General features: G+C 43.8%; 1 protein-coding gene across 17 annotated transcripts in view; it reads right to left on the reverse strand.

The window, feature by feature from the left end:
• USP54 (ubiquitin specific peptidase 54) overlaps positions 1-23,552 on the reverse strand; it is a 130,443-nt gene that overhangs the window by 97,355 nt on the left and 9,536 nt on the right. The window contains exon 1 of one of the 17 annotated variants that reach the window (XM_055092958.2): positions 6,653-7,089. The exons of 14 other annotated variants lie outside the window; for them this stretch is intronic. The gene's annotated coding sequence lies outside the window, so the exon portion shown is untranslated. Of the gene's footprint in view, positions 1-6,652; positions 7,090-23,552 lie in introns of those variants that run through there. 2 more of the 17 variants (XM_057298927.2, XM_055092969.2) reach the window with 2 other exon arrangements.

Consider the following 23,552-nt stretch of genomic DNA (forward strand, 5'->3'; position numbering starts at 1 on the left):
ACTTTTTTTTTTTTTATCTTGGTTTTGTTTGAAGACAGAGTCTCACTCTGTCACCCAGGCTGGAGTATAGTGCCATAATCTCAGCTCACTGCAATCTCTGCCTCCCGGGTTCAAGTGATTCTCCTACCTCAGCCTCCTGAGTAGCTGGGATTACAGGTGCACACCACCACACCTGGCTAATTTTTGTATTTTGAGTAGAGATGGAGTTTCACCATGTTGGCGAGGCTGGTCTCAAACTCCTGACCTCAGGTGATCCACCGACCTCAGGTGATCCACCCACCTCAGCCTCCCAAAGTGCTGGGATTACAGGCGTGAGCCACCAAGCCCCACTGGTGTTTTCTTTTAAAGACAGAGTCTCACTATGTTGCCCAGGCTGGAGTGCAGTGGCTAGTCACAGGTGCAATCCCTGTGCAATCAGAGGTGACTCTAGTTTTTATTCTGAGATTTATTCACAATGTTGGCAGAGCACGTGTACCTTAAAGAGTTGGTTGTTTCACTCAAGTACGCATTACTGAAAAGAGGAATATTGCAGAAAGGGTAGAGGGAAGAGAAAAAAACTGATCCAAAGAATACATTTTGGAGAAACTCTGGCTGTTAATCACAGACCTGAGCAGCAAAATCATCCAAGATTTTGAGTCCGTTTCTCATATAAACGGACTCTAAAGAAAGAAGAGAGGGAGATAGGGGCCACACATTTGGGCTTCTAATGTTATAGCATCATTATTGTTTAAATTCATTTATTTAACTATATCTTGCATAATTCTAAAAAGTATATCAAATAGCATTATGTCATTATGAACATTAACCACCCTGTCTATAGAACAAGGGTTTTTAAAAGTCTTGGACTGGACTTAAAGCTCCTAGAAGGCAAGAAGAGTATGAAAATCCCTCTCAAGCACACCAAAGAATTACGTAAATGCTAGTCTTACAGAAAGTAATCAGCCGGGCGCGGTGGCTCACGCCTGTAATCCCAACACTTTGAGAGGCCAAGGCAGGCGGATCTCTTGAGGTTAGGATTTTGAGACCAGCCTGGCCAACATGGTGAAAAACCCGTCTTGACTAAAAATACAACAATTAGCTGGGCATGGTGGCGTGTGCCTGTAATCCCAGCTACTCAGGAGGTTGAGGCAGGAGAATCGCTTGAACCCAGGAGGCGGAGGTTGCAGTGAGCTGAGATGGTGCCACCGCACTCCAGCCTGGGCAACAGAGCCAAGACTCCATCTCAAAACAAAAAAACAAAAAAACAAAAAAAACAGGCCGGGTGCAGTGGCTCATGCCTATAATCCCATCACTTTGGGAGGCCAAGGTGGACAGATCATTTGAGGTCAGGAGTTCAAGACCAGCCTGACCAACATGGTGAAACCCCATCTCTACTAAAAATACAAAAATTAGGCTGGGCACAGTGGCTCACACCTGTAATCCCAGCACTTTGGGAGGCCGAGGCGGGCAGATCACAAGGTCAGGAGATCGAGACCATCCTGGCTAACATAGTGAAACCCTGTCTCTACTAAAAATACAAAAAAATTAGCCAGGCGTAGTGGCGGGCGCCTGTAGTCCCAGCTACTCGGGAGGCTGAGGCAGGAGAATGGTGTGAACCTGAGAGGCGGAGCTTGCAGTGAGCCGAGATCGCACCACTGCACTCCAGCCTGGGTGACAGAGTGAGACTCTGTCTCAAAAAAAAAATCAGCCAGGCAGTAGTGGTACGCGCCTGTAATCCCAGCTACTCAGGAGGCTGAGGCAGGAGAATCACTTGAGCCTGGGAGGTGGAGGTTGCAGTGAGCTGAGATCAGGCCATCGCACTCCAGTCTGAGTTGGACAGAGTGAGATCCTGTCTCAAAAAAAAAAAAAAAAAAAAAAAGAATAAAGGGTCTCTCAGTGTTTATGTTCAAGTAACTTTATTTTACTTAATAATATTCCCAAATGCAAGAGTAGTGATACTGGCAATTTAACAGGCCATAGAGAAGCCATAAGGTGCTTCCTTTAAGTGAAAAAGTGGAAGTTATCGACTTAATAAGGAAAGAAAAAGAATCATACACTAAAGCTGCTAAGGTCTACCATAAGAACAAATCCATGCATGACATTGTGAAGAAGGAAAGGAAATTCATGCTAGTTTTACTGTCACACCTCAAACTGCAAAAAGTCATGGCCATAGTTCATGGTAAGTGAAACCACCTTTGCAAAAATTATAACTGAGAAAATTATTACAGTGAAAGAGATCTGACTTACTTGACTCCCTGTTGCTTCTAACTTCCAAGCTGTCCTTGTTCATTCCTGGACATAAAGCGAACTAACTTTGGGAGGAACTTATAGTTTAACTTTGAAACAAAGACAAAAACACAGCCCTTTCCCAGAACAAACCCTCTTCTTGCCTGGGGACTAGACTGCCTTTGCAGGACTAACAAATTGCTACAAGATTAGAAATTATGCTTTAGGAATCATGCAGCTAAAGGCCCCAAGGTTCTACACCTCCCTAACTGCTCCTAGGGATAACATCACTAATGTAAAACCTAAGATTGGTGCTCAAGATATTTTTCAAACCCTGAACTCAATGGATCACCTGGCACCATCCAGATCAATACACTGTCTCATCTGGTCTTGCGGTCCTACCCAGGAACTGACTCAGTGTAAAAGGACAGCTTTGACTCCCTGTGATTTCATTGCTGACCTAAGCAATCAACACTCCCCACTCTCTGGCCCTCTAACCACCAAAGTAGCCTTAAAAACCCCAATCCTGGAATATTCTGGGAGACTGATTTGAGTAATAATTAAACTCTGGTCTCCTGTGCGGCCAGCTCTATGTGAATTAAACTCTTTCTCCATTGCTATTCTCCTGTCTTGATAAATCAGCTGTATTGGGGCAATGGGCAGAATGAACCCATTCAGTGTTTACATAAGTGCTTAGTTAAGATGGAAAAGGCGGCCAGGTGTGGTGGCTCACTCCTGTAATCCCAACACTTTGGGAGGCCAAAGCGGGTGGATCACCTGAGGTTAGGAGTTCAAGAGCAGCCTGGCCAACTTGGTGAAACCCTGTCTCTACTAAATATATAAAATTAGCTGGGCATGGTGGTGGGGACCCGTAATCCCAGCTACTCGGGAGGCTGAGGCAGGAGAATCACCTGAATCCCTGGAGGCAGAGGTTGCAGTGAGCCGAGATCACACCACTGCACTCCAGCCTGGGCAACAGAGCAAGACTCCATCTCAAAAAAAAGGTTGGAAAAGGCACTAAATTTGTGGGTGGAAGAAATGAACAGAATTATGTTCCAATTAACAGCTGTCAGGTTCAGTACTATTCATGGTTCCAGGCATCCACTGGAGGTCTTGCAACATATCCTTCATGGATAAGGAGAAACTACTGTAGTCTTTTAATAAATAGTGCTGGAATAATTGAATATCCCCCATATGCAAGAGAAAAAGTTGGACTCCTATCTCACACCATATGCAAAAATTAATTCAAAATGGATCAAAAACTTAAATGAATGAGCTCAAACTATAAAACTTTTAGAAGAAAACATAGACATAAATCTTCATGACCCTGGGTTAGGCAAAGACATCACACAAGTAACAAAAGAAAAAAATACATAAATTGGACTTCATCAAAATTAAAACTTTTGACCGGGCACAGTGGCTCACGCCTGTACTCCCAGCATTTTGGGAGGCCGAGAAGGCCGATCACAACAAGGTCAGGAGTTGAAGACCAGCCTGGCCAATATGGTGAAACCCGATCTCTACTAAAAATACAAAAATTGGTCAGGCACAGCGGCTCACACCTGTAATCCCAGCACTTTGGGAGGCCGAGGCGGGTGGATCACGAGGTCAGGAGATTGAGACCAGCCTGGCCAACATGGTGAAACCGCATCTCTACTAAAAATAAAAATAAAAATAAAAATTAGCTGGGTGTGGCGGCGTGCATCTGTAGTCCCAGCTACTTGGGAGGCTGAGGCAGGAGAATCGCTTGAACCCAGGAGATGGAGGTTGCAGTGAGCCAACAGAGCGCCACTGCACTCCAGCCTGGCGACAGAGAGAGACTCTGTCTCAAACAAACAAATTAGCTGGGTTTGGTGGCGCATGCCTGTAGTCCCAGCTACTTGGGAGGCTGAGGCAGGAGAATCGTTGGAACCCAGGAGGGGGAGGTTGCAGTGAGCCGAGATCACGCCACTGCATTCCAGCCTGGGCAACAGAGCAAGACTCCGTCTCAAAAAAAATAAAATAACCCATGCAGACTGACTGCCCATGGAAAAAATAAGAATAACCTACCAGGATCTTCCTGGTAAAATCAAGATGATCAGTGGATACAGTTATTCGATGTCTGACACATTCACTTAACCAATCAATGAAATTTGTATCACTACATTATCAGCCACATGAAAGACGGTGAAACTGACGGGATTTTTACTCACTATATGTAGAACAATCCCCTGATCCACAAACCTCTTAATCCTAAATAGAAGTAATGAAATTCAAAAATAGAAACAGAAGTAATTTGTTATGATCAATCAACCCATACTCTTTTTTCTCCTTAATACTGCATATCATGTTTAGTCCTTTATAATTGAATTTCCCCAAGATTTAACAATTTTACATGTCTATGGTTTTCCAACTACTTTCCTTTCCTCTTTTTGGATATAAAGACATTTGTCTCTCTCTAGTCTTTATGGTTTCTCAAAGACAGTGGCTCTGATATCATCAGCCAGTTAATTCAGCACCCCGAAATGTAATTCATTTCAGCCTTAAGACTTAAATTCATTTAAAAATGTTCACTCTTACCATCTTAGGCTACAGTTTCCAGTTTTTAACTTGCTATATACTTTCCAGTTTGAAAACAATTATCCCTGCTGCTAATAATAATCTATATATTTATTTTTTGGAAGAGTTTTACAATTTCTCAAAAATCCTGCAAAACAGGTTAATATACCACTATCCCATTTTACAGATAAGGAAACTGAAGCACAGAGAAATTAAAATTATTTGCCCAAGGTAAAGAGCTACAATGAACCAAAATCGATTGCACTTTGGGGCTTTTTTTTTTTTTTTTTTTGAGATAGAGTTTCGCTCTTTTTGCCCAGGCTGGAGTGCAATGGCGTGATCTTGGCTCACTGCAACCTCTGCCTCCTGGGTTCAAGCGATTCTCCTGTCTCAACCTCCCGAGTTGCTGGGATTACAGGCATGCACCACCACGCTCAGCTAATTTTGTATTTTTAGTAGAGACGGGGTTTCTCCATGTTTGTCAGCCTGCCTCGAACTCCTGACTTCAGGTGATCTGCCCGCCTTGGCCTCCCAAGTGCTGGGATTACACTTGTGAGCAACCGCGCCCGGCCCAAGGGCTCTTTTCATAAGGCCATGTGGATCTTTAATACAGAACTTCTCAGGATTGCACACAAAATTTTCTCTGCTAAAAATTGATTTTTTGATTAGCGGTTGACAGGAGTTAAGAAAGGTGTAGGGGTGGAAGGGAAGTGGGGGTAGCTATAAAAGGACATGGTAGATCCTGTGGTGATGAAAATATTTGGTACCTTGACTGTATCAACATCAATACCCCAGTTGTAAAATTGTACTATAATTTTGGAAGATATTGCCATTGGAGGAAATGAGGTAAATGGTACATCAGGTCAATATTATTATTTATTTTAACTCTGTATAAATCTAGAATTATCTCAAGATAAAAAGTTCCATTCAAAATAATAAACAATTGGGGCCTACTTGAGGATAGAAGGTGGAAGGAGGGTGAGAGTCAAAAAACTACCTATCAGGGGCCAGGCGCAGGGGCTTGCGCCTATAATGCCAGCACTTCGGGAGGCTGAGGCAGGCAGATCACCTGAGGTTAGGAGTTCGAGACCAGCCTGGCCAACATGGTGAAACCCCATCTCTACCAAAAATACAAAAATTAGCTGGGTGTGGTGGCGGTCACCTGTAATCCCAGCTACTCAGGAGGCCGAGGCAGGAGAATCGCTTGAACCCGGGGGGCGGAGGTTGCAGTGAGACGGGATCGCGCCACTGCACTCCAGCCTGGGTGACAAGAGTGAAACTCTATCTCAAAAAACTACCTATCAGGTACTATGCTTATTACCTGGATGATGAAATAATTTGTACATCAAACCCCTGTAACATGCAGTTTACCTATATGGCAAACCTGCGCATGTACCCTGGAACCTAAAATAAAGGTTACAAATAAATAATAAATGATATTTCTTTTCTAAACCAATTTCATGTTTAAGAACCTTATTTAAAGTGAATAGGAAAGTTTGGGTAAATTAAAACAAAACAGGATCATGTATAGGAGCTCTGAAATCCAACACAGAAGTCTTCTAATGTGGGATAAGTTCCATCAATAAAAGCTCCAAAACAAGTCATGAAGATCCTTGAAAATAAAAAAGGAGCTCCTGGGATTCTTATTTCCTAGAGAAATGAAACCAGTCAAGACAGTGTAGGAAACAAAATTGTTAAGTCATGGAAAGTCACCTCAAAAAGAAGCAGTAGAATAAAGTTAGAACCACCAAAGCTTTGCTTTCCTCAATACCACCATACACTTTACTGCAATCCTCAACTTAGAGAAAGACTGAATGTGTGTGTATGTCACCTTCAACCTGATACTCACACACACATTTCAAAAGCTTCCCCAAAAATGCCTTTTTTTTTCTTTCTTTTTGCTACTCACCAAGTGCCTGAAGCGTCAATCATTTCCTGCTTCTCCCAGCTGCGGGACTTGGAACTAGGAAAACATTCAGTCAGCGTCTAGAGCAGGTCTGGTTAGAAGGATGAGCTCATCCCTTTCAGATGCACACCTGATCCTCAAGAAGCTGCCCCTCCTCCAGCAAGCAGATCTTTGTATGTTTAAAGTGACACCCACAACCTGTACAACCACTTTGCCAGAGCCAAAGTAAGTCTTTCCTTATACATGCCTAGTGCCATGGAATCATTTCCTGGTCTAGCCACCTCACACAGCCACTGAACGCAGGTGGCAGTGGCAACAGCTGCTGCTGCTGCTACTATGGCTTTGTTAGAGAAGGACTTCATTTTCAGCTACAATGGAGGTCAAGTCCTTCACCACTGCCCTGGAAACACTGCACTGTTTGTTTCAACAGCCCCTTGCCCACAGTCAGATCTTACCAGAATCATGCCTTCTTTCAAAACTCACAACCATTTTTCTGAACCAAAAATGTAGCACCTCAACATCTGCCTTATTCCATTTGCCCTGTCTAAAAGTTAAATTAGCCAAGGCAGCTAAATGTACTGTATGTATTTAGAGCTAAAATGTTCCCAACTCAGGTTTGCCCTCAGTTTTACTACCTCTAAGAAAACCTTTATTCTGCCATAGCAGTCTATTTATTGGTAAAGTATACAGTAATCCTAATACAGAGATATGTAAACTTCACTTCATGAAAAAATAGTATAATAGCCGGGCACGGTGGCTCACGCCTGTAATCCCAGCACTTTGGGAGGCCGAGGTGGGCAGATCACGAGGTCAGGAAATCAAGACCATTCTGGCTAACACTGTGAAACCCCATCTCTACTAAAATTATAAAAAAATTAGCCAGGCGTGGTGGTGGGCATCTGTAGTCCCAGCTACTCAGGAGGCTGAGGCAGGAGAATGGCGTGAACCCAGGAGGCAGAGCTTGCAGTAAGCTGAGATCATGCTACTGCACTCCAGCCTGGGTGACAGAGCAAGACTCTGATTCAAAAAAAAAAAAAATAGTATAATAGTGGCCAGGCACTGTGGCTCATGCCTATAATCCCAGAACTTTGGGAGGCCAAGGCGGGTGGATCACCTGAGGTCAGGAGTTCAAGGCCAGCCTGACCAAGGTGAAAACCTGTCTCTAATAAAAATACAAAAATTAGCCAGGCATGGTGGTGTGCGCCTGTAGTCCCAGCTACTTGGGAGACTGAGACAGGAGAACTGCTTGAACTCAGGAGGTGGAGATTGCAGTGAGCTGAGATCGCACCACTGCACTCCAGCCTGGGCGACAGAGCAAGACTCTGTCTCAAAAAAAAAAAAAAAAGAAAGAAAGAAAATAGTATAATAGTGGTACAAAATATCTTCAATCAGAAGTACATGGGTTCCAAATAGTTATTCAACAAACATTTCTGTACACCTATTATGTGCAAGTATCTCTGATAGGGTGCTGAACTGGGCTTTTGAAAACAGCATCACAAAAATCTAAGAAAGAACTCATCCCACCCTAATTAGCCTTCCCCAGGACCTTTGCAGTATTTTTACTTCAGTCATCACAAGCTTCTAATACGCTAACAGGCTGTCTAAGGAGTATAAACTATGTCAGAGAAAAATCAAATTCATTAGTGGTTACCTTTGGTGAGGGACTTGTAATCAATAAGGGGAAACTCGGGAGCAAACCAATTTACTAATATTTAATTTGCTGGATGGCGATTATAAAGATGTTTACTGTATTATTCTTTTAAATGTCTTAGAAAATATATAATAAAATTTTAAAAAAACAGAACTGTGAATCAAAGGAAAAGAGAAAGGACAACCCATGAGATGGGAGAAAATATTTGTAAATCATTATTCTGATAAGGGGCTAATATCCACAATATATAAAGACCTCCTGCCGTGTGCGGTGGCTCACATCTGTAATGCCAGCACTTTGGGTGGCCAAGGCGGGCAGATCATTTGAGGCCAGGAGTTTGAGACCAGCTTGGCCAACATGGCGAAACCCCATCTCTACTAAACCTGTCTCTATTAAGCCCTGTCTCTACTAAAAATGCAAAAAAGTTAATCAGGCGTGGTGGCGCACACCTGTAATGCCAGCTGCTTGGGAAGCTGAGGCAGGAGAAGCACTTTAACCCGGGAGGCAGAGGTGGCAGTGAGCCGAGATCACACCACTCAACTCCAGCCTGGGTGACAGAGTGAGACCCTGTCTCAAAAACAAAAACAACAAAAAAATTCCTACAACTCAACAACAACAAAATACAATTAAAAAATAAAGAACTTGAACAGACATTTCTCCAAAGAAGATACACCAATGGCCAACGAACACAGGAAAAGACACTCAAGTTCACTAATCATTAGGGAAAATAAATCAAAACCACAGTGAGATATCACCTCACACTTATTAGGATGGCTACTATTAAAAAAAAGGTGGCCAGGCACAGTGGCTCACACCTGTAATCCCAGCACTTTGGAAGGACGAAGGGGGCAGATCATGAGGTCAGGAGTTCGAGACCAGCCTGGCCAATGTGGTGAAACCCTGCCTGTACTAAAAATACAAAAATTAGCCGTGTGTGGTGGTGCGCACCTGTAGTCCCAGCTACTCAGGAGGCTGAGGAAGGAGAATCGCTTGAACCCAGGAGGCGGAGGTTGCAGTGAGCCGAGATCGCACCACTGACTCCAGCCTGGGCGACAGAGCGAGAGTCCATCTCAAAAAAACAAAACAAAACCACACACAAAACAAAAAAAACAGTGTTGGCAAGAACGTGGAGAAATTGGTATCCTTGTGCACACTGGTAAGAATGTCAAATGGTATAGCCAGTATGAAAATTAGTATGATAGTTCTTCAAAATTAAAATAAAATGACATATGATCCAGCAATTCTACTTTTGGTTACATATCCAAAAGAACTGAAAATATGCTCTCAAAGAGATAACTTGCCAGGCACATTGGCTCACACACGTAATCCCAGTATTTTGGGAGGCTGAGGCAGGATTGCTTGATCTCATGAGTTTGAGACAAGGCTGGGCAACATAGTGAGACTCCATCTCCACAAATTTTTTTTTTTTTTTTTTGAGACAGAGTCTCGCATTGTTGCCGAGGCTGGAGTGCAGTGGTGCAATCTTGGCTCACTGCAAGCTCCGCCTCCCTGATTCACGCCATTCTCCTGCCTCAGCCTCCCAAGCAGCTGGTGTGTCCAGAGTTGGTTCCTTCCAGTGGGTTCTTGGTCTCGCTGACTTCAAGAATGAAGCCGCAGATCTTCGCGATGAGTGTTACAGCTCTTAAAGGTGGCATAGACCCAAAGAGTGAGCAGCAGCAAGATTTATTTTGAAGAGCAAAAGAACAAAGCTTCCACAGTGTGGAAGGTGACCCAAGCGGGTTGCCACTGCTAGCTGGGGTGGACAGCTTTTATTCCCATATTTGTCCCCACCCACGTCCTGCTGATCGGTCCATTTTACAGAGTACTGATTGGTCCATTTTTACAGAGTGCTGAATGATGCATTTACAATCCTTTAGCTAGACACGGAGTGCTGATTGGTGCATTTACAATCCTTTAGCTAGACACAGAGCACTGATTGCTGTGTTTACAATCCTCTAGCTAGACAGAAAAGTTCTCCAAGTCCCCACTCGACCCAGGAGGTCCAGCTGGCTTCACCTCTCACTGGGACTACAGGGCCCCGCCACCATGCTTGGCTAATTTTTTGTATTTTTAGTAGAGACGGGGTTTTACCATGTTAGGCAGGATGGTCTCCATCTCCTGACCTCATGATCCGCCCACCTTGGCCTCCCAAAGTGCTGGGATTACAGGTGTGAGCCACTGCACCTAGCCAATTTTTTTTTTTAATTAGTTGGATGTGGTGGTGTGTGCCTGTAGTCTCAGCTACTTGGGAAGCTGAGGTGAAAGGATCACTTGAGCCCAGAATATCGAGACTGCAGTGAGCCATGATTGTGCCACTGCATTCCAGCCTGGGCAACAGAGCAAGACTCTGTCTCAAAAAATAAATAAAGAGATAATTGTATACCCATGTTCATAGCAACATTATTGACAATAGACAACAGGTAGGAGCCACCTAAGAGAACAGGTAAGCAAAATGTGGTACATACATAGAACTGATTCAGCCTTAAAAAGGAAGGAAAATCTGACACATGCTACAACACAGATGAACTTGAGGACATTATACTAAGTGAAATAAGCCAGTCACAACAGGACAAATACCAATGACTCCATTATATGAGGCATGAAGAATAGTCAAATTCATTGAAACAGAAAGTTGGATGGTAGTGGCTAGGCACTTTGGGGAAGGAGGAATCGGGGGGTGTTTAATGGATTTGGAGTCTCAGTTTTATGAGATGAAACAGGGTGGGCAGGTGTGGTAGCGCACACCTGTAATCCCAGCACTTGTGGAGGCCAAGGCGGGTGGATCACCCAATGTCAGGAGTTCAAGACCAGCCTGGCCAACATGGTGAAACCCTGTCTTTACTAAAAATACAAAAATTAGCCGGGCGTGGTGGTACAGTCCTGTAATCCCAGCCACTCGGGAGGGTGAAGTAGGAGAATCACTTGAACCCAGGATGCAGAGGTTGCAGTGAGCCGAGATCACCCCACTGCACTCCAGCCTGGGCGACAGAGTGAGGCTGTCTCAAAAAAAAAAAAAAAAAAAAAAAGAGAGTGCTGAAGATTGGCTGCACAACAATGTGAATGTATGCAACACTACTGAACTGTACACTTAAAATGGTTAAGATGATAAATATTATGTGTATTTTACCACAATTTTTTAAAAAATAAAGAGAACTAATCAAAACACAAAGTGGGGTGTGATGCTGCTCACCTGTAGTCCCAGCCAATCAGGAGGCTGAGGAGGGAAGGAATTACTTGAGCCTAGGAGTTCGAGTACAGCCTGGGCAACACAGGAGAGCCCATCTCTTAGCCTGATCAGTATAAGGTGTTGAGAGAGAAACACTCTAAATTCAAATTCAAATAAACAATCTGCTGCTTTTCTCATTTCAAAAAACAATTCAAGCCTTACTGGTGATATTTGTTGAAAAGGACTAATAGGCGCCGGGTGCAGTGGCTCATGCCTGTAATCCCAGCACTTTGGGAGGCCGAGGTGGGCAGATCACAAGGTCAGGAGATCGAGACCATCCTGGCTAACACGGTGAAACCCCGTCTCTACTAAAAATACAAAAAAATTAGCCAGGTGTGGTGGCGGGCACCTGCAGTCCCAGCTACTTGGGAGGCTGAGGCAGGAGAATGGTGTGAACCTGGGAGGCGGAGGTTGCAGTGAGCCGAGATCGTGCCACTGCACTCCAGCCTGGGTGACAGAGCGAGACAATATCTCAAAAAAAAAAAAAAAAGAAATGGACCAATAGGCATCAAATTCATTACTCCCAACTACCTAACTGAACAGTTTCATACAACTGAAAAACCTAATATGTTCAGGGCAGCTAATGTATTTCTAGAGGCAGGAATTAGAAAGTAAATATTGACCAGGCACAGTGGCTCATGCCTGTAATCCCAGCACTTTGGGAGGCCAAGGTAGGAGGATAGCTTGAGCCCAGGAGTTTGAGACCAGCCTGGGCAACATGGTGAAACTCCATCACTACAAAAAATACAAAAATTAGCCAGGTGTGGTGGCATGCACCTGTAGTCCCAACTACTCAGGAGGATCACTTGAGTCCAGGAGGTGGAGGCTGCAGTGAGCCATAATCCTACCATTGCACTCCATCTTGCAGGACAGTGAGACCTGGTTTCCACAAACTCATTCCTAGAGTTTGCTTAAAAAAAAAAAAAGAAAGAAAAAAAAAACAGAAAGAAGAATTAGCCTAAAGAACATAGTCTCCAAATACAAAGGATGGTAGCTTAGAAATAAAAGTCATTAATTATTTGTCATATTCTATACAAAGTTTGAAGTCTGCATTAAGTTATTAAGAGCCCCATTCCTGAGGCTTATTATTCAAAAGGGTGGAAATACGAAAACTTTAATTTTAAAAACTAAGAAGTAGGCCGGGTACGGTGGCTCGCGCCTGTAATCCCAACATTTTGGGAGCTGGAGGAGGATGGAGAGCCTGAGCTCAGGAGTTCAAGATCACCCTGACCAACATGGTAAAACCCTGTATCTACTAAAAACGCAAAAAATTTCCCAGGGATGGTGGCATGCGCTGTAATTCCAGCTGCTTGAGAGGCTGAGACACGAGAATTGCTTGAACCCGGGAAGCGGAGGTTGCAGTAAGCCAAGATCACGCCACTGCACCCCAGCCTGGGAGACAGAGCAAGACTCCGTCTCAAAAAAAAAAAAAAAAGAAAACTAAGAAGTAATCCTTCAGAGGAAGAAATGTGCTTAATTGAGTAGTAAGGATTAAATGAGTTGCAGTGTGCGAAGTGTTAAGCCTAGCTCCTGCCACATGATATTGCTCAACAAGTTATTCAGATTTGGCTGGGCACGGTGGCTCACGCCTATAATCCCAGCAATTTGGGAGGCCAAGGCGGGTGGATCACGAAGTCAGGAGTCCGAGACCAGCCTGGGCAATATGGTGAAACCCTGTCCCTAACAAAAATACAAAAATTAGCCGGGCATGGTAGCGCGTGCCTGTGGTCCCAGCTACTTCAGGGGATGAGGCAGAAGAATCGCTTGAACCCGGGAGGCGGACGTTGCAGTGAGCCGAGTTCATGACACCGCACTCCAGCCTGGGCAACAGAGCGAGATTCCATCTCAAAAACAAAAAAAAACAAAAAAAAAACAGTTATTCAGACTTTCTCTATTGTCTCATTTCCCTACGTTTCCGTCTTATACCAACATAACCAAAATGAGTTTGACTGTTTTTAACACAAACATGAACAATATTTGAAATAACTGTATACACTTACGAAGTAATTTTACAATCACTATCTTTTAAAACTTAAATCGGCTCAAGGAAGGGAAAAAGAAAACTGAAATTTAGAGTCCCTATAACATTATGGCTACTGTGCTAAGAACTGACATCTATCACTTCATTTAATTTGCTCAGGTAGGTTATTATTATCCTAATCTCACAGATAAGGGAAGTGAGGTTCAAAAACATTTAATAATTTGGCCAGGCTTGGTGGCTCATGCCTGTAATTCCAACATTTTGGAAGGCCGAGGCGGGCAGATCATTTGAGCCCAGGAGTTCGAGACCAGCCTAGCCAACATGATGAAACCCAGTCTCTACTAAAAATATAAAAAATTAGCAGGGCATGCTAGCGCGTGTCTGTAGTCCCAGCTACACAGGAGGCTGAGGTGGAAGGATCGCTTGAACCTGGGAGGTGGAGGTTGCAGTGAGCCAAGATCCCAAGATCACGGCACTGCACTCCAGCCAGGGGGACAGAGTGAGACTTTGTCTCAAAAAATAAGTAAAATTTATATGGAAAGGCATAGGCCCTAGGAATATGTATTATAGATATCAGTAAGTACTCTAAAACACTGAGGTGTCTAAAGCTTAATTTGGTAATTACAAAGTTTCTTATATCAAGCTGTAAAATAAGCTTGATGTTTCCTTAGACCTAGTAGGCATCAGGAAAGGTGAAAACCCAATATTAAAATGATATTGCATCTCCCTGGTGTTCCCCTAACACTGAAGGAACACATAGAATTCCCATTTGTTCCTAAATACCCTTCTGATCTTCAATGACCATGAGTAAAGATAAACAAGGAGTTGAAAGAAATGGCAAAAAAGAACCAAAGAACTATCTTGTTTTGGCACTATACAGCTCTGACTGGGGTCAACATCCAAGACAGGATGTACCATCAAAGGAAATGGATCTGCACAGAGAAATAAAAGCTCAGCCCGGGTCAGAAATGAAACAATGGCGCACAAATAAGTTTTGTTTCCACAGAGAATGCATTTTTCTATATGAACTTTACCACGAGGCTGGGTGCTGTGGCTCTCGCCTGTAATCCCAGCACTTTGGGAGGCCGAGGTGGGCGAATCACTTGAGGTCAGGAGTTCAAGACCAACCTGGCCAACATGGTGAAACCCTGTCTTTACTTAAAATACAAAAATTGCTGGGCATGGTGGCTCCTGCCTGTAATCCCAGCACTTTGGGAGGCAGAGGTGGGTGGATCATGAAGTCAGGAGATCGAGACCATGCTGGCCAACATGGTGAAACCCCATCTCTACTAAAAATACAAAAATTAGCTGGGCATGGTGGCAGGCACCTATAATCCCAGCTACTCAGGAGGCTGAGGAAGGAGAAGCACTTGAGCCTGGGAAGCGGAGGTTGCAGTGAGCCAAGATCATGCCACTGCACTCCAGCCTGGCTACAGAGCGAGACTCCGTCACCAAAAAAAAAAAAAAAAAAAAAAAAAAAAAAAATTAGCTGGGTGTGGTGGCGTGCGCCTGTAATCCCAGCTACTCAGGAGGCTGAGGCAGGAGAACTGCTTAAACCTGGGAGGCGGAGGTTGCAGTGAGCCAAAATCACGCCACTGCACTCCAGCCTTGGTGATAGAGCAAGACTCTGTCTCCAAAAAAAAAAAAAAAAAAAATTAGCCAAGTGTGGTGGCACATGCCCGTAATCCCAGCTACTTGGGAGGCTGAGGCATGAGAATCACTTGAACCTGGGAGGCGGAGGCTGCAGTGAGCTGAGATCACACCACTGCACTCCAGCCTGGGTGACAGAACAAGGCTCTGCCTCAAATTAAAAAAATAAAAATAAAAAAACTTTACTGTGAAACTACATTATCTACAAGATGTTTCTTCAGAAATTTCTTCTCAGGAGAAACTTAGAAATTTTTCTGCCAAGACTTAATAATTGTCACTGACTTCCTGCCAGCTTTATATCAGAAACTTTTGGCCAGGCACAGCGGCTCACACCTGTACTGTAATCCCAGCACTTTGGGAGGCCAAGGTGGGCGGATCACTCAAGGTCAGGAGTTTGAGACCAGCCTGGCCAACATGGTGAAACCCCAACTCTACTAAAATTACAAAAATTAGCCGGACATGGTGGCACACACACCTGTAGTCCCAGCTATCTGGGAGGCTGAAGTGGGAGAATCGCTTGAACCCAGGAGGCAGAGGTTGCAGTGAGCTGAGTTCGCACCACTGCACTGCAGCCTGGACCACTGAGCAAGAACTGACATCTATCACTTTTCTGAGACAGTTCTGTCTCAGGAAAAAGAAAAAAAAAGAAAGAAACTTTTCAAACATCCTAGAAAAAATGAACCTACACACAGGTCACAATAAAACAAAAATGTATTTTGCAAGAATACAATATAGCCTTACCTCAGCTTCTGTTTTCATTTAAAAACTCAAATGCCATTTGAAAAAAATGTGCTTTGTAGAACATGTTTCTTGTTTTCAACATGGCACGGGAAGGTAATGCTACCACACAGTGCCAAAACACTAAAATATGGCTTTCAGAAAAGCTTGTTAGTTTCATACCAACAATAATAGGGCTAGATTTCCTATTTGCAACAAGCTATGTAATGAATATAACAGCTTTTCCTTAAAAGTCACTTATCTATAGAGAATATTTATACAGACAAACTGAAATAAGAAAAATTCTAGAAGAGCAACAGTGAGTTTTTTAAAAAACATTTTTGTACATTCTACCATCATACCTCCTTAATATACAAATATTCATATATGTGCCTGATATAAGCCATAAAAATAAAATAATTCACAAATTTATTATATGAAAGTATCCCTGAAACTAAAATAAGTAAAATTTGGATAAGCTTTTCTACCAATATACTCTCTGGGAGAAAAAGACAGAAAAGTGAGCCTTAAAGTGAATTCCATTTTTCTACTACTTCTCATTAAATATTAAAAATGTGTCCATATTTTTTAATATTGATAAACTAAATTAAAAACCTTAGTGAAGTACAAGGTATGGTAGCTCCTATCTATAAGCTCAGCTACTTGGAAGGCTAAGGTGGGAGGATGGCTTGAGTGAAGGAGTTCCAGGCCAGCCTGGGCAACATAGTGAGAACCCAGATCTAGAAAAAATGAATAAATAAAAAATAGGCTGGGCGCAGTAGCTCACACCTGTAATCCCAGCACTTTGGGAGGCCAAGGCAGGTGCATCACTTGACATCAGGAGTTCGAGACCAGCCTGGTCGACATGGTGAAACCCCGTCTCTACTAAAAAAAAAAAAAAAAATTAGTTGGGCATGGTGGCAGGCACCTATAATCCCAGCTACTCAGGAGGCTGAGGCAGGAGAATCGCTTGAACCTGGGAGGCGGAGGTTGCAGTGAGTAGAGATCACGCCACTGCACTCCGTCTGGGCAACAGAGCGAGACTCCATCTCAAAAAAACAGTAATAAAAATGAAATAAAATAGGCCAGGTGCAGTGGCTCACACCTGTAAATCCCAGCAATTTGGGAGACGAGGCAGGCAGATCACTTGACCTCATGAGTTCCAGACCAGGCTGCACAACACAGTGACAACTCATCTCTACGAAAAATACAAAAAAACTAGCCAGGCACGGTGGTATGCCCCTATAGTCCCAGCTACTCGGGAGGCTGAGGCAGGAGGATCACCTGAGCCCAGGGAGGTTGAAGCTGCAGTGAGTTGAGATCCCACCACTGCACTCCCACCTGGGAAAGAGTTCGACCCTGTCTCAAAAATAAAATAAAATAGATAGACAGAAAACCTAATTTATCCTATATGTATAATTAAATATCAGATAGTTATTATTTACATATACTATTGAGGATTTTTAATCTGATCAATTTTATTGAGCTAGCTTCTCCCCAATTTTAAATGCAACTCCTCTAACTCAGATGGCACATAACTGTAAAAAACATTAAATGAATACCAGAATTTTATAGTCAAATCACATTTGTACCCAAAAGTAGGCTTTTTCCCCCTTGTTTTAATTCATAAATTTATTCAACAGACTTGATTTTACAAATTCCAGCCATCCTAGAATTTTCCTCATGTCAAGATATTACAAGCATTATAACAGCCTATTCTAGTGTTTTACTCACTGATGGTCAAGAGATTTCCCCTAAAAGTAAACAGCAAACTAGAAAAAACATTGCCAGCTATATGATAAAGAATATACTTGATGGCCGGGTGAGGTGGCTCATGGCTGTAATCCCAGCACTTAGGGAGGCCAAGGCTGGCACATCACCTGAGATCAGGAGATCAAGACTAGCCTGGCCAACATGGCAAAACCCAGTCTCTACTAAAAATGCAAAAATAAGCTGAGCATGGTGGTGCATGCCTGTACCCCACTTACTCAGGAAGCTGACGCAGGAAAATCCTTGAACCCACGAGGTGGAGGTTGCAATGAGCAGAGATCTTGCCAAAGCACTCCAGCCTGGGAGACAGAGTGAGACATTGTCTCAAAAAAAAGAATATATTTGGCTGGGCGTGGTGGCACACACCTGTTATCTCAGCACTTTGGGAGACCAAGATAGCAGAATCACTTGAGCTCAAGAGTTTGAGACCAGCCTTGGCAACATGGTGAGGCCCCGTCTCTCCAAGAAACACAAAAAATTAGCCAAGCATGGTGGTGCGTGCCTCTGGTCCCAGCTACTCAGGAGGCTGAGGTGGGAGGATTGCTTAAGCCCAGGAGGTCAAGGCTGTAGTGAGTGATGACCGTGCTACTGCACTCCAGCCTCTTTTTTTTTTTTGGAGATGGAGTCTCACTCTGTTACGTAGGCTGGAGTACAGTGGCGTGATCTTGGCTCACTGCAACCTCCACCTCCTGGGTTCAAGCAATCCTGCCTCAGCATCCGGAGTAGCTGGGACTACAGGTGCATGCCACCATGCCCAGCTAATTTTTGTATTTTTAGTCAAGATGGGGTTTCACCATGTTGGCCAGGCTGGTCTCGAACTCCGGACCTCAGGTGATCCACCCGCCTCGGCCTCCCCCTCCCAAAGTGCTGGGGTTACAGGCGTGAGCCACCGCACCCGGCCTACCACCATTTTTTTTTTTGAGACCCTGTCACCCCCACCAAAAAAAAGAATATTTTTACTATAAAGAGATTCAAAACGTCAAAATAAGAAAAAAATTGCATATGCCAAAACAGAGATAGGCAAAGACATGAACAGTTAGAAATATGACTATCTTGAAAACCCAAAAGGGCTGGGCGTGGTGGCTCACACCAAAACTTTGGGAGGCTGAGGCAGGCCGACCACCTGAGGCCAGGAGTTTAAGACCACTCTGGTCAACATGGTGAAACCCCGTCTCTACTAAAAATACAAAAAATTAGCTGGGCGTGGTGGCGCGTGCCTGTAATCCCAGCTACTCAGAAGGCTGAGAGGGAAGAATCACTTGAACCCAGAAGGAGGAGGTTACAGTTGAGCCGAGATTGTGCCACTGCACTCCAGCCTAGGTGACAGAGCAAGACTCTGTCTCGAAAAGAAAAAAAAAAAACACAGAAGAAAAAATTATAGTTAGCAAAAGGATTTAGTGGCTCACACCTGTAATCCTAGCACTTTGGAAGGCCGAGGAGGACAGGTCACTTGAGGCCAGGAGTTCGAGACCAGCTAGGCCAGGCCAGGAGTTTGAGACGTTCGAGACCAGCTAGGCCAGGCCAGGAGTTTGAGACCAGCTAGGCCAGGAGTTCGAGACCAGCTAGGCCATGGAGAAACCTCATCTCTACTAAAAAATACAAAAATTAGTCACACGTGATGCCATACACATGTAGTTACAGCTACTGGGGAGGCTAAAGTGGAAGGATCATTTGAGCCCGGGAGGTCAAAGCCGCAGTGAGCCAGTATCGCACCACTGCACTCCAGCCTGGGTGATACCTGTCTCAAAAAACAAACAAAAAAACTGTATGGTACTGGCCCAAGAATAAACAACTGAAAAGAACAGAAATATTCAAAAATAAACACATGCAGGCTAGGCGCAATAGCTGGTACCTGTAATCCCAGCACTTTGGGAGGCCAAGGCGGTTGGATCACTTGAGGTCAGGAGTTCGAGACCAGCATGGCCAACATAGTGAAACCCCGTCTCTACTAAAATTACAGTAAATTAGCCAGGCGTAGTGGTGTGCACCTGTAGTCCCAGCTACTCCAGAGGTTGAGGCAGAGAATCGCTTGAACCCCAGTGGCGGATGTTGCAGTGAGCTGAGATCACGCCACGGCACTCCAGCCTAGGCAACAAAAGTGAGACTCCATCTCCAAAAAAAAAAAAAAAAAAAAAGGAAACACAGGCGTACATACATACATACACAAATGGTGGATATATGGCAATTGAGAACATGATGAAGAACATGATGAAGATAAGATTTCATATCATTAAAGACACGATATTCAACAAATAGGCTTGGGTCAGTTGCATATTTGTGGAGAAAAAGAGTACCTCCAAAAACATATAAAGATAAATTCCAAATCAATTAAAGAGTTAAATAAGCTAGTAAAGAGTTAGGATAAATATAAAATATTTTTATAATTTTGGGATGGAGAGAGCCTACTTAAGCAAGCCTCAAAACCCAGAAACCATTAAGAAAAAAGACAGATATGAAATTTTAGCACATCAATGGACACTACAGATGATGCAACAGATTGTAGAAAATATGTGCAATATATGTTTAAAATACAGGGATACATAGAGAGAGTTCCTATTAGTCTAAAGAGAAAAGTGGGGAGAGGTGTGGATAGTTAATGGGTACAAAAACAAATAGAAAGGCTGGGCATGGTGGCTCACATCTGTAATCCCATCACTTTAGGAGGCCAAGGCAGCAGATCAGTTGAGGTCAGGACTTTAAAACTAGCCTGGCCAATATGGTGAAACCCTGTCTCTACTAAAAAATACAAAAATTAGCCAGGCATGGTGGCATCCACCTGTAATCCCAACTACTCAGGAGGCTGAGGGACAAGAATCGCTTGAACCCGGGAGGCAGAAGTTGCAGTGAGCCGAGATCACACCACTGCACTCCAGCCTGGGCAACAGAGCGAGACTCTTGTCTCAAAAACAAAAACAAAAATAGAAAGAATGAGTAAGAGGGAATATTTGATAGCACAAATGGATAATTACAGTCAATAATTTAATTGTACATTTTTAAATAACTACAAGTATAATTGTTTATAACACAAATAATGAATGCTGAGAGGATGAATTCCCCATTTTACATGATTTGATTATTATGCAATGCATGCCCATATCAAAACATCTCATGTACCCAATAAATATACACACCTACTATGTGTCCACAAAAAAATAAAATATTTTTTTAAAAATAAAGCTGGGCATAGTGGCTCACACCTGTAATCCCAGCACTCTGCGAAGCTGAGGCAGGCAGATCGCTTGAGGTCAGGAATTCTAGAATAGCCTGGGCAACATAGCAAAACCCTTTTTCTATAAAAAATACAAAAATTAGCTGGTCATGATGGCTCACACTGTGGTCCCAGCTACTCGGGAGGTTGAGGTGGGACGATCACCTGAGCTTGGGAAATTGAGGCTGTAGTGAGTGAAATCACTCCAGCCTGGGCAACGAAGAGATCAGTCTCAAAAAAAAAAAAAAAAAGGCCCAGCACAGTGGCTCACACCTGTAATCCCAGCACTTTGGGAGGCCAAGGTGAGAGGATTACTTGAGGCCAGGAGTTCAAGACCAGCCTGGCCAACATGGCAAAACTCGTCTCTACTAAAAATACAGAAATTACTTCAGCCAGGCAAGGTGGCTCACGCCTGTAATCTTTGGGAGGCCGAGGTGGGCAGATCACTTGAGATCAGGAGTTCAAGACTAGCCTGGCGAACATGGTGAAACCCTGTCTCTTCTAAAAATACAAAATTAGCCAGGGGTGGTGGCGAGTGCCTGTAATCCTAGCTACTTGGGAGGCTGAGGCAGGAGAACTGCTTGAGCCCAGGAGGCAGAGGCTGCAGTGAGCCGAGATTGCGCCACTGCACTCCAGCCTAGGCGACAGCGAGACTCCATCTCAAAAAAAAAAAAAAAAAAAAAAATCAAGTTCCATTCATGTATCCTCAGCAAACTAACACAGGAACAGAAAACCAAATGCCACGTTTTCACTTATAAGTGGCAGCTGAACAATGAAAACACATGGACACAGGGAGGGGAACAACACACACTAGGGCCTGTGTGGGGGTGGGAAGAGCATCAGGATAAACAGCTAATGTATGCAGGGCTTAATACCTAGGTGATGAGTTAATAGGTACAGCAAACCACCATGGCACACATTTATGTAACAAGCCTGCACATCCTGCATGTGTATCCAGGAACTTAAAATTAAATTAAATTCTAAAAAAAATACAAAAATTATCTGGGCGTGGTGGCAGGTGCCTGTAATCTTGCCTCCTCAGGAGGCTGAGGCACAAGAACCATTTAAACCTGGGAGGTGGAGACTACAGTGAGCTGAGCTCACACCACTGCACTTCCACCTTAACAACAGAGGGAGACTCTGTCTCAAAAACAAAACAAAACAAAACAAAATTTTAAAAAATGTTTTCAGAGAATAAATGTAGCTTTGATACAAAAGAAAAACTAAAATGGGATGGGAGGGGTAGAATGAGAAGAAAAAAGCCCAGTTACAAAATAAGCAAAGAATAAGCAATTCCACTGAAAGAAATACAGCCAATAAAGAAATAAAAAGATGTTAGGCTGGGCACAGTGGCTCACACCTGTAATCCCAGCACTTTGGGAGGCCAAGGCGGGCAGATCACCTAATGTCGGGAGTTCGAGACCAGCCTGACCAACACGGAGAAACCCGTCTCTACTAAAAATACAAAATTAGCTGGGCATGGTGGCACATGCCTGTAATCCCAGCTACTCAGGTGGCTGAGGCAGGAGAATCGCTTGAAACCAGGAGGTGGAGGTTGCGGTGAGCTGAGATCGCACCATTGCACTGCAGCCTGGGCAACAAGAGCGAAACCCTGTCTCAAAAAAAAAAAAATTAGCCAGGCGTGGTGGTGCATGCCTGTAATCCCAGTTACTTGGGAGGCTGAGGTGGGAGAATCACTTGAACCCAGGAGGCGGAGGTTGCAGTGAGCTGAGATCATGCCATTGCACTCCAGCCTGGGCAACAGAGAGAGACTCTGTCTAAAAATAATAATAATAAAAATAAAAAATAATAATAAATATGGAAAATATTCAACTTCATCTCAAATAAATGGAAATTTAAAATGAGATCACTTGGCCAGGTGCAGTGGCTCATACGTGTAATCCCAGCACTTTGGAGGGCTGAGGTGGAAAAATTCCTTGAGTTCAGGAGTTCAAGATCAGCCTGGGCAATATAGTGAGACCTCGTCTCTTCAAAAAAATTAAAAATTAGACTTTCTCTTCCTGGTTCCTAGCAGAGTCAGGAAAAGCTTTGTTGAGAGGGCGGGGTGAAAAAAACTTTTTTAAAATTAGCTGGGCATGATGGTGCACATCTGTAGTTCCAGCTACTTGGGAGGCTGAGGTGAGAGGATTGTTTGAGGCCAGGAGGCAAAGGCTGCAGTAAGCTGTGATTGCACTGCACTCCAGCCTAGGCAACAAAGACCCTGTCTCAATAAATAAAAATAAAAATAAAAATAAGGCAGTGGTTCACACCTGTAATCTCAGCATTCTGGGAGTGCAAGGTTGACGGATCATCTGAGGTCAGGAGTTCGAGACCAGCCTGGCCGACATGGTGAAACCCCATCTCTACTAAAAATACAAAAATTAGCCGGGCTTGGTGGCAGGTGCCTGTAATCCCAGCTACTCGAGAGGCTGAGGCAGGAAAATTGCTTGAACCCGGGAGGCGGAGGTTGCAGTGAACCCAGATTGCGCCACTGCACTCCAGCCTGGGTGACACAGCAAGACTCCATCTCAAAACATTAATAAATAAAAATAAATAAAATGAGATCACTTGTCTTCTCTTTTTAGCAGCAGGGTCTCACTCTCACTCTGACGTGTAGTCAGACTGAGGCTGGAGTGTAGTGGCATGATTTAGCTGACTGCAACCTCAAACACCTGGGCTCAAGGGATCTTCCTGCCTCAG

Source organism: Pan paniscus, chromosome 8 (genome assembly GCF_029289425.2).
Source record: "Pan paniscus chromosome 8, NHGRI_mPanPan1-v2.0_pri, whole genome shotgun sequence".
Classification (NCBI taxonomy): domain Eukaryota; kingdom Metazoa; phylum Chordata; class Mammalia; order Primates; family Hominidae; genus Pan; species Pan paniscus.